Source organism: Pagrus major, chromosome 6 (genome assembly GCF_040436345.1).
Source record: "Pagrus major chromosome 6, Pma_NU_1.0".
Lineage (NCBI taxonomy): Eukaryota > Metazoa > Chordata > Actinopteri > Spariformes > Sparidae > Pagrus > Pagrus major.
This window is the reverse complement of record NC_133220.1, coordinates 38,440,728-38,454,516: the sequence shown is the minus strand read 5'-3', so window position 1 is coordinate 38,454,516 and position 13,789 is coordinate 38,440,728. Positions and strand designations below refer to the sequence as shown.

General features: G+C 42.7%; 1 pseudogene; it reads left to right on the top strand.

Moving 5' to 3' along the window:
- Positions 1–4,338: 4,338 nt before the first annotated feature.
- Positions 4,339–12,910, top strand: LOC140997988 (uncharacterized; annotated as a pseudogene).
- The last annotated feature ends 879 nt before the right edge of the window (positions 12,911–13,789 follow it).

Here is a 13,789-nt window from a genome sequence, read left to right as displayed (position 1 = left end):
TCTAAGTATAAACAGTTTGGTATTGTTATTTGCAAACAATAAATAATAAATAGGGGACTCTTTTCTGGGCTCAGCTCTTGAGTTTGGAGGGCTTTGGAGTGGAGGGTGTCTCGGGGGCTGGATTTCAGGTGGTTAAAAAAGTTGAGCGTTCTCTTTTGAATGTTAATTATCAGTGGGTATCTGCCTAATTCTGCTCTACATGCATTTGTTGGTGTGTTTCTGTGTACGTGTAAAATGTGTCTGCAGAATTCTGCATGTAAAGTCTCTGTTGGATGTTTCTCCCAGCGGGTATAGCTCTGATGACTGAGTGGACCCCAGACTTCACTACTGTACAGCGCAATGGGCTGGATGACACTATCAAATATTTTAAGCCAGATTTTGACTGGAATTTGGAAATTATAAAATTTTCTCTTAATTGCATGTAGGGCTCTTTGAGCTTTTTCTTTTAGTGCATTCACTGCCATGTTGAAACTCCCTGATGCTATAATGGTTATACCAAGGTAGGTATAACTCATGCTATTTTCAATGATATGATTATTTATGGTAAATTGGTGTTTGTTCTCCTGACATCTGGGGCGTTTTTGAAAGACCATGACATTAGTTTTCTTCATATTTACTGCCAGGGCCCAGTTCTGACAGTACTTTTCTACTATGTCCAGCTGCTGCTGTAGTCCTTGTTCAGTAGGAGACAGTAGAACACGGTCATCAGCATAAAACAGAGACTTCACCTCTCTATCTAGGAGGGGGAGGCCAGGAGCAGCACATTGATCTAACTCAACAGCAAGTTCATTTATATACACATTAAATAAAGTCGGACTTAAATTGCAACCCTGGCGTACACCTCTTCTCTGGGTGAAGAATTCAGTTTGTTTGTCTCCAATTTTAACAGCACACATATTTTCCAAATACATTGATTTAACCAGATCATACATTTTGCCCCCTATACCACAGTGTAGAAGCCTGTAATAGAGCCCTTCGTGTCAAATAGAGTCGAAAGCTTTCTTGAAATCAATGAAACAAGTGAATATCTTACCATTTTTTGTTTGGTGTACATGTTTGTTAATTAAAGTGTGAAGGGTATATACATGGTCGGTGGTGCGGTGTTTTGGGAGGAAGCCAATTTGACTTTTACTCAAGATGGAGTGTTCCTCAAGGAAATCTAGTATTCTATTATTCAGAATACTACAGAATAATTTACCTAGACAGCTGCTGACACAGATGCCACGGTAGTTATTAGGGTCTGATTTGTCCCCACTCTTATGAATGGGGGAAATGAGCCCTTTGCACCAGATGTCAGGAAAACATCCCGACTGTAATACAACATTGAACAGCTTTAACACTGCACCCTGCATCTCTGGGGTGCTGTATTTGAGCATTTCGTTTTTAATGCTGTCTGGACCACAAGCTTTCCTCGGCTGGGGAGATTTTGTCTGTGTGGTCAATTCTTCCCAAGTAATTGGGAAATCAAGGGGGTTTTGGTTGTCTTTAATTGTTTCTTCTAATGTTTGGAGTTTTTCTTGTATAATATACTGATCTGAATTGATTTGATTTATTGGTATGTCTTTGTACAGATTTTCAAAATGTGCTCTCCAGATGTCACCATTTTGGATGGGTAATGTCTGTTGCTTTGTGTTGAACTTGTTCCACATATCCCAGAATTGATTTTGATTAATGGCATTCTCAATATCTTCAAGTTTCATGTGGGTATAATTTTGTTTTTTGTTCCTAATTGTACATTTGTACCAGATCAGGTGAGTTTAAGGCCATGATGAATTTGTCTCCACTGTCTGGGGCCCATGTGTAAGTAGAATTTAATTGAAACAGCTTGCTGGGTTCCCTTTTTTGTCACTCATTTGATCTGAGAGTTTAAAAAACACATTTATTTGGTTGTGGTCTGAAAGGGGGGATTGCTGTCTGACAGTGGAGGGGTCCATGTCAGTGATTGCATAGTCTACTACACTAGACCCAAGAGCTGAGGAGTATGTGAATCTCCCCAAAGAGTCCCCTCTGAACCTACCATTAACTATGTACAGGCCTAAGGCCCGACAGAGATGCACTGTGAGATGCACACATCTCCCTGCCACTTTGATTGAGCAAATACATGGTTGTAATTTTATAGAGGGCACCATGACTTCATTATATCCTGGAGGACAGTGAGTGAACAAATCATTTTGACACCATGTTTCTTTCAATACAATTATATCAACGTCTTTGATAGATTTCATGAATTCAGGGTTTCCGCTCTTCAGCTCAAAGGTTGAGGAGTGGAGACCCTGAATATTCCAACAGCTTATATGAAATGAACGCATTAAAAAACAATCAAAATGAACCTGTATAGCGAGACAAATATTAAAACACCTACAACTATCTATACATTTATAATACTAAATAATCATTTCATATGAATTCCATGGATGTATGTACTATTTTCACTAATATTACCGTTGTACTGATTACTACTATTGCTATTATTACTATTACTAACTAACAATATATTTCCATGTTGTTCTGTTAATCAAATGGGAAAGTGCTCAGAGTATGTCTATCTTAGCTGGACAGAAGCCAGGTGCACAGGGTGTGCAGCATCTCCCTGATGTATCCCAGTTCAGAGGTAGCAGGCGGAGGGACTGTGGCAGTCGGCTAGGCTACAACTGCAGCATAGCTCCGCTGCTGTGGGTGGGGAGGTGGACCAGGGGCAGGTGCTGTTGCATAGCTCCGCTGCTGTGGGTGGGAAGGCAGACCAGGGGCAGGTGCTGTGGATCACCAGGTATTGAGGGCTCCTGAGGGTCTTCTTTTTTAACAGCTTCATTGCCTGGCCTGTGGTGCTGCAGCGTTTCAACAGCACTTTTTTTTACCAGGAAAAAGCTTGTTTGTGTCCAGGAATTTCCCATTTGAGTCAGCCAGCAGGACCACTTGTGGAGCTTGTTCTTCTGGCTGAGTGGAGGGAAGCTGGGATGGGCAGAGCTGGCTGTTGGCAGCTGGCTGTGTGGGTGTATCAAGAGTTGCCAGGGTGTTGTTGGGCTGGGTGCAGAGCAGAGACGGTGGGACAGAGACAAGGCAGGAGTTCGGGACACTGGCAGGGAGAGTCTGTGTCTCTGTAGTTGTCATTGTGGGGACTGCCGAGAGTTGGTCTGTCAGGTGTTCGACTTTCCTGGTGAAGCTCCTTTCTCTATTTTCAGCATCCTCCTTCACTTTGGCTGAGCAGGAGAACAGTGTGCTCCTGTTTTAGTGCCTCTACACTTCCTCTGAGGTCAGATGCCAAGGCTTGGTTGTCTCTCTTGAGCTGCTGGAGCTCCTCACGAAGCTGCTGCACATTGTTGTCTTGGTGGTCAGACAGCCTGGCCTGGGTCAGCTCTTTGAATTCAGCAAAGTCCAGCTCCAGCAGGGCCATATTCTCCTTTAGCTGGTTGGTGGAGCTGGCAGGTGTGGTCTTCCTTCCTTCTTTGTGTTGAGCGTAGTCAGTGAAGAGGACCTCTGGATTTTCATGTAGTGTCTTCTCCTTGTGTTTTTCTCTAGCTGCTGTACTCTTACATTTAGCAGGGTATTCAACCTCCCTGCTCTCTGCTCTGTTAGCTGCCTTCTGACCGGTTTCCATGGCGACCACTTGTTTACTCCACAGGGGGCTAGGCTAACTGTTTACTTTGTTTTTCTAGCCTTTAAACACTTTTTTTTGTTTGTTCTTTTTTTCTTCTTCTTGTCTTCATATAATATCTCTTCTGTTATCGTCTTTAGTAGTTTCTTCTTGGAAATGTTGGTAACAGTAGCAGGTAGTTGCCTAGTTGACATCAAGCTACATAGTTGACAGCAAGCTACACAGTTGACAGTTAGCTAGTTGACAGTGTTTTGATTTAAAAAATATATCCAAAGATGATATTTTTTTCTTCTGTTTTGCTGACTAATGTTGTTACCTCTTCTTTAGAGTCCTTTCTGAAGAATAGTTGAAAGTTCTTTTGCAAAATGTCCCACTTTTTAGGTCCAAGTTTGAGATATATTCAGGAGCTCATTTTTGATGCAGCTTCTTCTCATGGAATCTTGCTCTTGAATTCCTCTGGAGAAAACACTGGGCTGTATATTGGGGGATTCTTGCTGTTGTTGCTACTCAGGGCAGATTCCCTTCGATCACAAAATCTCCCTGTAGAGTCTAAAGGTGCGTTCACACCAGACTTTTTATTTTTGTCGCTGTCGCTCGTGTTGCTCCAAAAAAATTGCTCTGTTGCTCAGCTGCAGTCGCTCGTCGGCACAATTCAACAGATCGCTCTGATGACGTCATTCAAGCGATTCCAGTGAATGTCACGTCGCTCGGAGGCGCTCATTTCTTCCCGTTTGTATTGGTCCAGCATGGCTGACATTGTACCTGTTGCCGCCGTTTACCTGTTGTGGAAGTCCCACAAGCGCCGTACAACCAAGCGTCGTTGGTTTTGGGTCCACAACATACTCAAGATGCGCACTGATCTCGGTGAATACCACCGGCTATTCCAGGAGCTGCGTCTGGACGGCAACTGTTTTCAACGGTATAAGCGGCTGACAACGGCCCAGTTTGATGAGCTGTTGGCGAGAATCGGAGGCAGGATTGCCCGGTTGGACACCAACTACAGGCGCTCCATCCCAGCTGAGGAGCGCCTGGCCATTTGTCTCCGGTGAGTGGCTGTGTGTGTGTGTGTGTGTGTGTGTGTGTGTGTGTGTGTGTGTGTGTCAACATAAAGCCGGCTTTGCTCTTCCGGACCGGTGGATTTGTATTACGTTTCCATGGTTTTAGTAGTTGTCATAGTTACACATAGATTACGACAGCCAATCAGCGCTGAGCGACAAGCGACTGACGGCCAGAGACTTGGGATTTCTCATCTCGAGCGACAGAGCGATTGAGCGCTTTTTCGCTCCGTCGCTCGGTCGCTGTCGCTCGGAGCCCCAGCGATTTTTCGCCTGAGCAATTAATCGCTCAGTCGCTCGTTTGCATTGACTTAATATGTAAACTCTTCGCCAGCAACAAAAATAAAAGGTCCGGTGTGAACGCACCTTTAGTGCCAAAGACTTTCTGACAAGACTAATTATCACTTACATCATCTGCTGTAATAAACATTTTCTTTACTTCATTCTCTAGTCCCTCCTGATTTGAAAAAAATGCTCTAGCAAAAGCTCAGACAGGAAGACTAATCTTTTGCATGTTCAGACCCTTAGTTTAATTACTATATCATCCTTCATTCACGCCTCTCACTCATGCTCACTCATAATTGCCTGTCATTATTTGTGGCCGTAAATTGACATCAGCTGCTCACATTAGCCAGGCACATCATTCCAATAGCACAGCAACACACCCTCATTGTTAGCATGTTGCTGCTGTGTTTTTAAATACGACTTTCTCCTGCCTCTAGTACATTCATGCTGCTGTTTTGCGCACACCCTCCACCTCATATCCAACCATCACCGCCCAGTCTTCGCAGATTCACCAGCTTCATCAGCTTTATCATTTCATCAGCCTATCCATCTCAGAGGAGTCATCAACCACCACCACCACTGTCTTGACTCCATGGGGGGGGGGGGGGATTCTTCTTGCTACTGCTGTTCAGGGCTGATGCCCTTCGATCACAAATTCTCCTTGTAGAATCTAAGCACCAAAGACTTTCTGACAAGACTCAATCACTAGTCTCTCCATATTTAATTGGTTTTGGTTTCTGTCAGGCTAGCTCCATCTCCCTTTCCTTCCATTTCTCCATATCTCCCAGGGAAAGCAACACTGGACAACAAAAATAACATGAAACAAAATTGTCAATACTAAATACTCTGCTTTGTGTAAAACGCACAATGGTATCTTAAATTATACTATTCAAAACTATTGTAATATGCCTCTGAAGCTCATTGTTTACCTGGTGCCTCCCTGATGACTGATGAGATTTCTCCTTGAATGAGAATTAATATTTTCTCTGTTTTGTCCAAGCATATGGACCATATGTTGACCAATTTGTGTGTGACCAGCTGAACTCTAGAGGACATAAAATGTATAGAAATGAAACAAAAAAGCACACTTACATTGAACTACCAGCACAGAATTTTGACAGATTAGACAGCAGTGGAAAATCCAGGTTAGTTGATTTCCTCTGTCTATAATGCAGGAGGGCATCAGTCAGCAAGTCAAGACGATGAGATGGAGTCATCTCCTCTGTGACTCCGGCTTATTTTCAGAGCAGAGACCTCAGCTTCACTATACCTTTCCCATCTGTTAGCCCAAACTCATAAAGCCTTCTGGTATTGTACTTAACCTGCGATTAAAGTCTTAGATTACAAGGGCATAAGTTTGCATAGAGACGATAGGGACAAGTCACACCCAAAGTTTGGGAAAGACAGAGCTGTCCCTACCAATATTTTGATATATTTTAATACAACAATTTTTTTTTTCCATAATGCATTGAATATAATATTTTTTCGCAAACTCATTCGTAGTATTAAGCATAAGTAGAGAACAATTTTTTCTGACATGCCCTCTCATCGCAATCTTCAGTGTAACCTGCAAGGCAACAAGTTTAGATATGCTGCCATTTGATTGGCTGAAGGGTTATCACGTTCTCAGCACATGAAGGTATCAAAGCCCCTCTCGTCACCTCTCGTGAAGAAGACGCGCTGTGTGGCAGAGTTGCTGCAAGATAGCTGGACTGACGGTAAGATATCAGGCTGGCTGTTGCAGACTGTGCTGATGTAAATACACCAGGAAATCATGAAAGTAAATCCTCACATCAGTATTTCGTTTGGTCTCAACATTTTTGCCCGTGTTTCTGCTTTGTAGATAGAAAATGCCACCGAAAAAGAAAAGCGACATCCGAAGCTATTTCACCACCCGGAGAGTAAGTAGTAGCCTAGCTGCTAGGCTGTTGCTAGTTAGCTAACTACCCACACAATGCAAGCCTCCTAGCCTAACATTAACACTCATTCTACTATGGAAAAGTGTTATTAAGGTGTTAGTGTAGTGAACGTAGGCTAGTATTAAAGCTAACTGACTGTGGGTTCTGTAATGTTTGCCGGTCGATTTGAAGACAAGTGGATGCGGTCCCACACAAATGCAAACATGCTAGCCGAGCATAATATCACCAGTCTTCTACTGTGTAAAACATAACTGGTGTTAAGTATAAGTTTCGAGGGTAGTAATAAAGCTAACTGTGTCCCCTCTAGTCTTTCAACCAATGTTAGCAATTACAAGGGTTAAACTAGTGAGTAACTGGCTAGTAACTATGAATCACTGTACTATAATCCCAAACAGTTGTACTAGCTCATACCTAATAAGGTCATAACAGTCAAATGTCGTTATGCAGTTGACCAAACTATAAAGTGTTGAGGTCTGTTGAGATTTATGCCACTTTAATTGAATAGGGCTCAATATTGTATAGCTAATTTGTGTGGAACGCTCAAAAAGTTTAGGAACCATACAGTAGTGTCATGATGTTACCAACGTCATGACGTTCTGGTGGGTGGGTCTTATCTCTCCCTCAGGAAAGCTGAGTCAGCCATCTTGAATTTGCCTTGATGCGGGGAAGTTTTGGCTAGCCCGTGTGGATGTGGAACACAGTTTAATTTGTTTTTATTTGTTTGCAATGCGCACTTTTTATTTTGGTAAGTAACGCTAACGTTTTTTTTTGTTTTTTTTTAATTGAATTTCGATAAATAGTCTTAAATTTGGAACTGGGAATACATTTGTACAATGTGCACAGTGAATATTTGTTATAAATAGTTTACAAATCCAAGTAATTGTAACGTTAGAAGTTGTTGAATGTGACAAATACGTTACGTTACTTCATCTTACAACGGTGTAACGTTATCAGCGGGTTTCCTGGATGAACTACATTTCCCATAATGCATGTTTTGCTACCTGCCAACTGAAAACTGATTAAAATACATTCACAATTCTGTTCCTAATTCATCTTTGTACACTTCTGTGTAATTCTGTCCATGTACAGGTGTTTGCAGAGTTCCACCTAATCAACAACGTTAACCTGCGCAATCAATTCTACAAGGAGCTGGACAGACACGCGCCTAAACTCATCACCTTGTTCAGAGACAAGGCCACCAAGACTGGCAAGATAGCGAATGAGCTAGCCAAGCTCATGAGGATTTATGACCTTCAGGTGAATTTTTAACTTTGCATGATTCAGAAACAGATTATTATCAGATTGTTTGCAGACAACTGTAAGCAGCCATAGTGTGAATTGCCTTGACTGTGCCATGAGGTTAAGTGATTATGCCATGAAAACAACATTGTTATCTCATCAAAGATAGACGTCTTGACAAGATGTATTCTATCAGAAAGAGGTACCTTAAAAAGATACTTTATCAGCTTCAATTTGAAGAAGTCCAAATAACTACTGTTTTCGTAAAATTTGATTTACAATTTTAAGTTTTTTCCTTTGTGAGTTATTAAAGTATTTACAATAGAAAGTTATTAATTCGAAAAATGTTTTACTGAAGAAATGGTGACCCAAAATACTGAATCTACCATCTATAGCAATGACCACCATCAGAATATGGAGCTATTTAACACTTTGATTTTTTTTTTTTTAAGTGTTTGCTCTGCATTTGTGTAATTACTTTTGTAATGGATATTCTTTGTCCATCTAGGAACAACGTGATGTAAATATGAGACGGGCCCTCGTCCTTCGTGCACTTCCTGTATACCTGCGTGAAGATGCCTCCAAGTTCTTCAGGACCTGTAATGTAAGTGTACTGGCCTCACTATCAATCCCTTTGCCTAGCTATTCAGTCAGCTTAAACATATGACATCACTCAAAGAACTCTAGGAGAACCAGGGGGGTATTCCAGAAAGCAGGTTATGTGAAAACTCAGAGTGAACCCTGAGATGAGGGAAACTCTGAGTTATCCATTCCAGGGGGCTGAATAAACATTATTTCATTTTCAGCTGACTGAATTTAAATAAAATAAAATAAAACACCCTAAAATAAAATAAAACAAAACATTGAACAACATTCAACCACTTCCTCAAAGGCTAATATAAAAGAAAGTGATGTTAAATTCAAAATGAAAAGACGACCGCATCTAAAACTCTGTCAGTCATTTTTATTATGGCAGCAATTGTTTACTTTTTTTTTTTCCTAGAAAATGTCTGCTTCCTGTTTTCTCCCCTGTTGCCATGGTGAATCACAGTATCGGAGCTCCATTGATGGTGGCTTTTTACTTGTCGTCAGCACGAGCTCAACTCAGAGTTAACATACTCAGAGTCGACTTACCTAACTCAGATCAGCTGTTCTGGAACTGAAAATTCAGAGTTTCACTTCACAGGGTAAGTCAACTCAGAGTTCAGGGTTAGGCTCAGAGTTTGTTGAACCTCCTTTCTGGAATACCCCCCAGGACCTGTTTATGAAGTTTACTTGAGTTGTTATTCTGCAAACTGACATGTAGAAATTACATAAATGTGTCTTAAAACATTTAAAAACATCACTAAAATATTTTTGTGTAATCTGTTACAAAATAATTTTTGAGTTCTGTGAACTTATTAGGGTTTACAGTGTGCACACAGTGCAGAAAAACAGCAGCATGAAGCTACAAATGTAGAGCAGGCTGATGATGAATCAGGAACAGAGATTCAGGTGAGGTGTTGAAAATGTCAATCAGCAATTTTGTTTGGAATAAAGATGGCATGAGCATTGCAGTTCTTTGTTTTAGGATGCCTTGCAGTTGTAACCTCATCATCATGCTGGTTATTTTGAAAATAAATGTTGGACTTGCATAATTAAAGGTGTCAAGATGTTATTCTTCAAATGTTACCCAAATTTTCTTTCTTATAAGTTTGATATGTGTAATGGATATAAAGATGACATTTTATTCTCTGATGCATTATTTTGAAATACATTCAGGAAACTCAGAAATCCAGTATAGATGTAGTGCAGGTTGAGGAAGCAGCAGCTGGACCGTCAGGGCTTCAGGTGAGGTCTTAAAATGGTTCTGTGATGAGATATCAGCAATCAAAGTAAAGGATGTTTGGGTTTTATTTTACCTTATATTAGCATTTTTTATCATGAGTTGTTTTTTTTTCTCTCTTTTTTTGAATGACAAAGTTGGTTCCATAAAGCCTAAACCTTGGCTATTCCCTTAATATACAAACGTTTTTTTCTAATAAGTTAAATAAGTGTAATGCATATAAAGATTACATTTTATTCATTGATGCATTATTTTGAAATATATTCAGGAAACTCAGAAATCCAGTACAGATGTAGTGCAGGTTGAGGAAGCAACAGCTGGACCGTCAGGGCTTCAGGTGAGGTCTTAAAATGGTTCTGTGATGAGATATCAGCAATGAAATTGAAGGATGATTGGGTTTTATTTTACATTAGCACACCCACGTGGTCCTACAAGGTCCTTACCCTCGACCACCTACCCAGATCTGCATTTGAATTCCATGCTGTCTCTGTCACTCTTCCTTTCAAGCTCAACATTGTGGTGATCTATCGCCCTCCCGGTCCTCTCTGCAACTTCTATGATGAGATGGACGCACTCCTACGCTGCTCCCCTGACGATGGCACACTGCTTGTCGTCTTGGGTGACTTCAACATCCCCCCAGAGAAGCTGCACTCATCTGAATTCATCAGCTTCTTCTCCTCTTTTGACCTCACACTCTCCCCCTCTCCACCAACCCACCAGGCTGGGAACCAACTTGACCTTGTCTTCACAAGGTCCTGTAGTACCTCGACACTCTCTGTTACCCTGCTCACTGTGTCCGACCACCACTTTGTCACTTTCTCTCTCCCCTTGAAGTCCACCGCTTTCCTTGCCCCTGCACCTGGCTTGGTCACCACCCGCCACAACCTGAAATCCCTCTCTCCCTCCATTCTCTCATCAACTGTTCTCTCCTTGCTACCATCCACAGAACAATTCTCTCTACTGTCCACCGAGGAAGCCTCCTCCACTCTGTTATCTACCCTCTCCTCCTCTTTAAACGCTCCCTGTCCCCTCACTTCCCAACCAGCACGATCACCCCCCGGCTGTCTGAACCGCTGCGAACCAACAGATCGGAGAGCAGGGAGAAAATGGAAAAAATCACATCATCCTGATGACCTTGCTCACTACCACCTCCTCCTGCCCGACTTCTCATCAGTGGTTTCAGCAGCCAAATCTGCGTTCTACCTGTCAAAGATCAACTCCTCTGCCTCCAACCCCAGGAAACTATTCTCCATATTCTCTTCGCTCCTCACCCCTCCTACCCCTCCCCCTCCCTCCTCCCTCACTGCTGATGACTTTGCAACTTACTTTACCAAGAAAGTAAAAGACATCAGCTCCTCACTCACTCCTATGCCCTCCCAGAAAGCACCTCCCCCAACCCTCACCTATGACAGCTTTACCTGCTTCAGCCCCCTCTCCTCTGAAGATGTTCACATGCTAGTGATGTCTAACCGTGCCACCACCTGTTCCCTCGACCCGATTCCCTCCTCTCTTCTCCAAAACAGCTCGCACAACATCTTGCCTTTCCTCACCACTCTGATCAACTCCTCCCTCACTTCAGGCTGTATTCCAGCTCCTTTCAAGACAGCTACAGTAAAGCCACTCCTAAAGAAACACACTCTTGACTTGGCTGACATCCGAAACTACAGACCTGTATCTCTTCTCTCGTTCCTCTCTAAAACCCTGGAACATGCTGTCTACAACCAACTGTTCTCCTACCTTTCGCAGAACAACCTCCTAGACCCTAATCAGTCAGGCTTCAGGACTGCTTACTCCACTGAGACGGCCCTCCTCACAGTGTCTGAGTCGCTCCGTGCCGCTAGAGCCTCGTCCCACTCATCAGTCCTCATCCTCCTCAACTTATCCTCTGCGTTTGACACAGTCAACCACCAAATCCTCCTCTCCACTCTGGCTGAACTTGGCATTGCTGAATCTGCTCTACCCTGGTTTGCATCATACCTGACAAATCGCACCTTTCCGGTCACATGGAATGGCTCCTTGTCCAAACTCTGCTCCCTGGAAACTGGTGTCCCTCAAGGCTCAGTACTCGGACCACTTCTGTGTTCATTATACACTAGATCACTAGGCTCTGCAATCACATCACATGGATTCTCTTACCACTGTTATGCTGACGACACCCAACTGTTCCTCTCCTTTCCCCCATCCTCCAATACTCACGTTGCCACGCGCATCTCGGAATGTCTGGCAGACATCTCTGCTTGGACAACTGCGCATCACCTCAAGCTCAACCTCAGTAAAACTGAACTCCTCTTCATCCTGGGAAAAGACCGGACCTGGCAGCTACTGTCGAGAACGTCACGGTATCGCCTTCATCGACTGCAAGAAACCTGGGCTTGATCCTCGATGACGGACTATCCTACACCTCCAACATGGCCCTGCATCCTGCAGATTTGCCCTCTACAACATCCGCAGGATCTGGTCTTTCCTCACAAAGTACATGACGCAACTCCTGGTCCAATCGCTGGTCATTTCCCGCCTGGACTACTGCAACTCTCTCTTGGCTGGACTCCCAGCCTCTGCGACTAAACCCTTGCAACGTATCCAGAATGCTGCAGCGCGCCTTGTTGTCAATCTACCCAAATTCTCCCATGTGACCCCCCTCCTCCGTGACCTCCATTGGCTTCCTGTTGCGGCCTGCATCAGATTCAAGACCATGGTGCTGGCCTTCAAGGCCGTCAACGGAACTGCACCCATCTACCTCTAAACACTGGTCAGACCACACGCCCCAGCGTGAGCACTTCGCTCTACTACATCAGCTGGCCGGCGGGTACCGCCATCGTTGAGAGCAAACAAAGGTTGTTCAGCGAAGTCGCGACTCTTCTCTTTTCTGGCGCCCAAGTGGTGGAACGAACTCCCGACCAATGTCAGGACAGCAGAATCGCTCGCCATCTTCCGCAAAAGACTCAAGACTCACTTGTTCAGACTTCACCTCGACCCCACATAGCATGACTCCCTCCCAACCCCCCCAAAAAAATAAAAAATAATGTAATAATAATAATAATAATAATAATAATAATAATAATAATTTATATGCACTTGTATGTTCTTACCCTTAGCACTTACATCATAGCACTATTGTACTTATGGTATCCTTGATAATAAGCAGCTACTTTGCTCAGATGAGGGCTTGAGAATTGTTTCTATCTTTTCTACTTTATCGACGGTGATATGTTGTGGTTTCTTTCTTGTGACAAATATACTTATTGTAAGTCGCTTTGGACAAAAGTGTCTGCTAAATGCCCTAAATGTAAATGTGAATTAGCATTTTTTATCAGGAGATGTTTTTTTTCTCTTTTTTTGAATGATAAACAAAGTTGGTTCCATAAAGCCTAAACCTTGGCTATTCCTGTAATATTCAAAAGTTCTTTCTAATAAGTTTGATAAGTGTAATGCATATACTTATCATATAAGGTCTACATTTTATTCACTGATGCATTATTTTGAAATACATTCAGGAAACTCAGATATCCAGTACAGATGTAGTGTAGGTTGAGGAAGCAACAGCTGGACCATCAGGGCTTCAGGTGAGGTCTTAAAATGGTTCTGTGATGAGACACTACCATGGCTTACTATCAATGTAAACATGTCTTCCTCTCTCGTGAATTGTTATGAACGGATGCAGGTGCAGACTGGTTTAAATTTTATTTGCTCTTTAGGACACAGTCAGTGTGAGCAACAGTGACCCTCAATCAAGTCAGTGTAGCAGTGTCCTGGACACGGGGAGTAAGCCATACCAGCCTGATCCAAAATTCATTGAAGTACAGCATCTTCCAAACAAGAAGTTACGGTTTCAGAAAAAGTGGTATAGTCAGTATCCATGGCTGCATTATAGTCC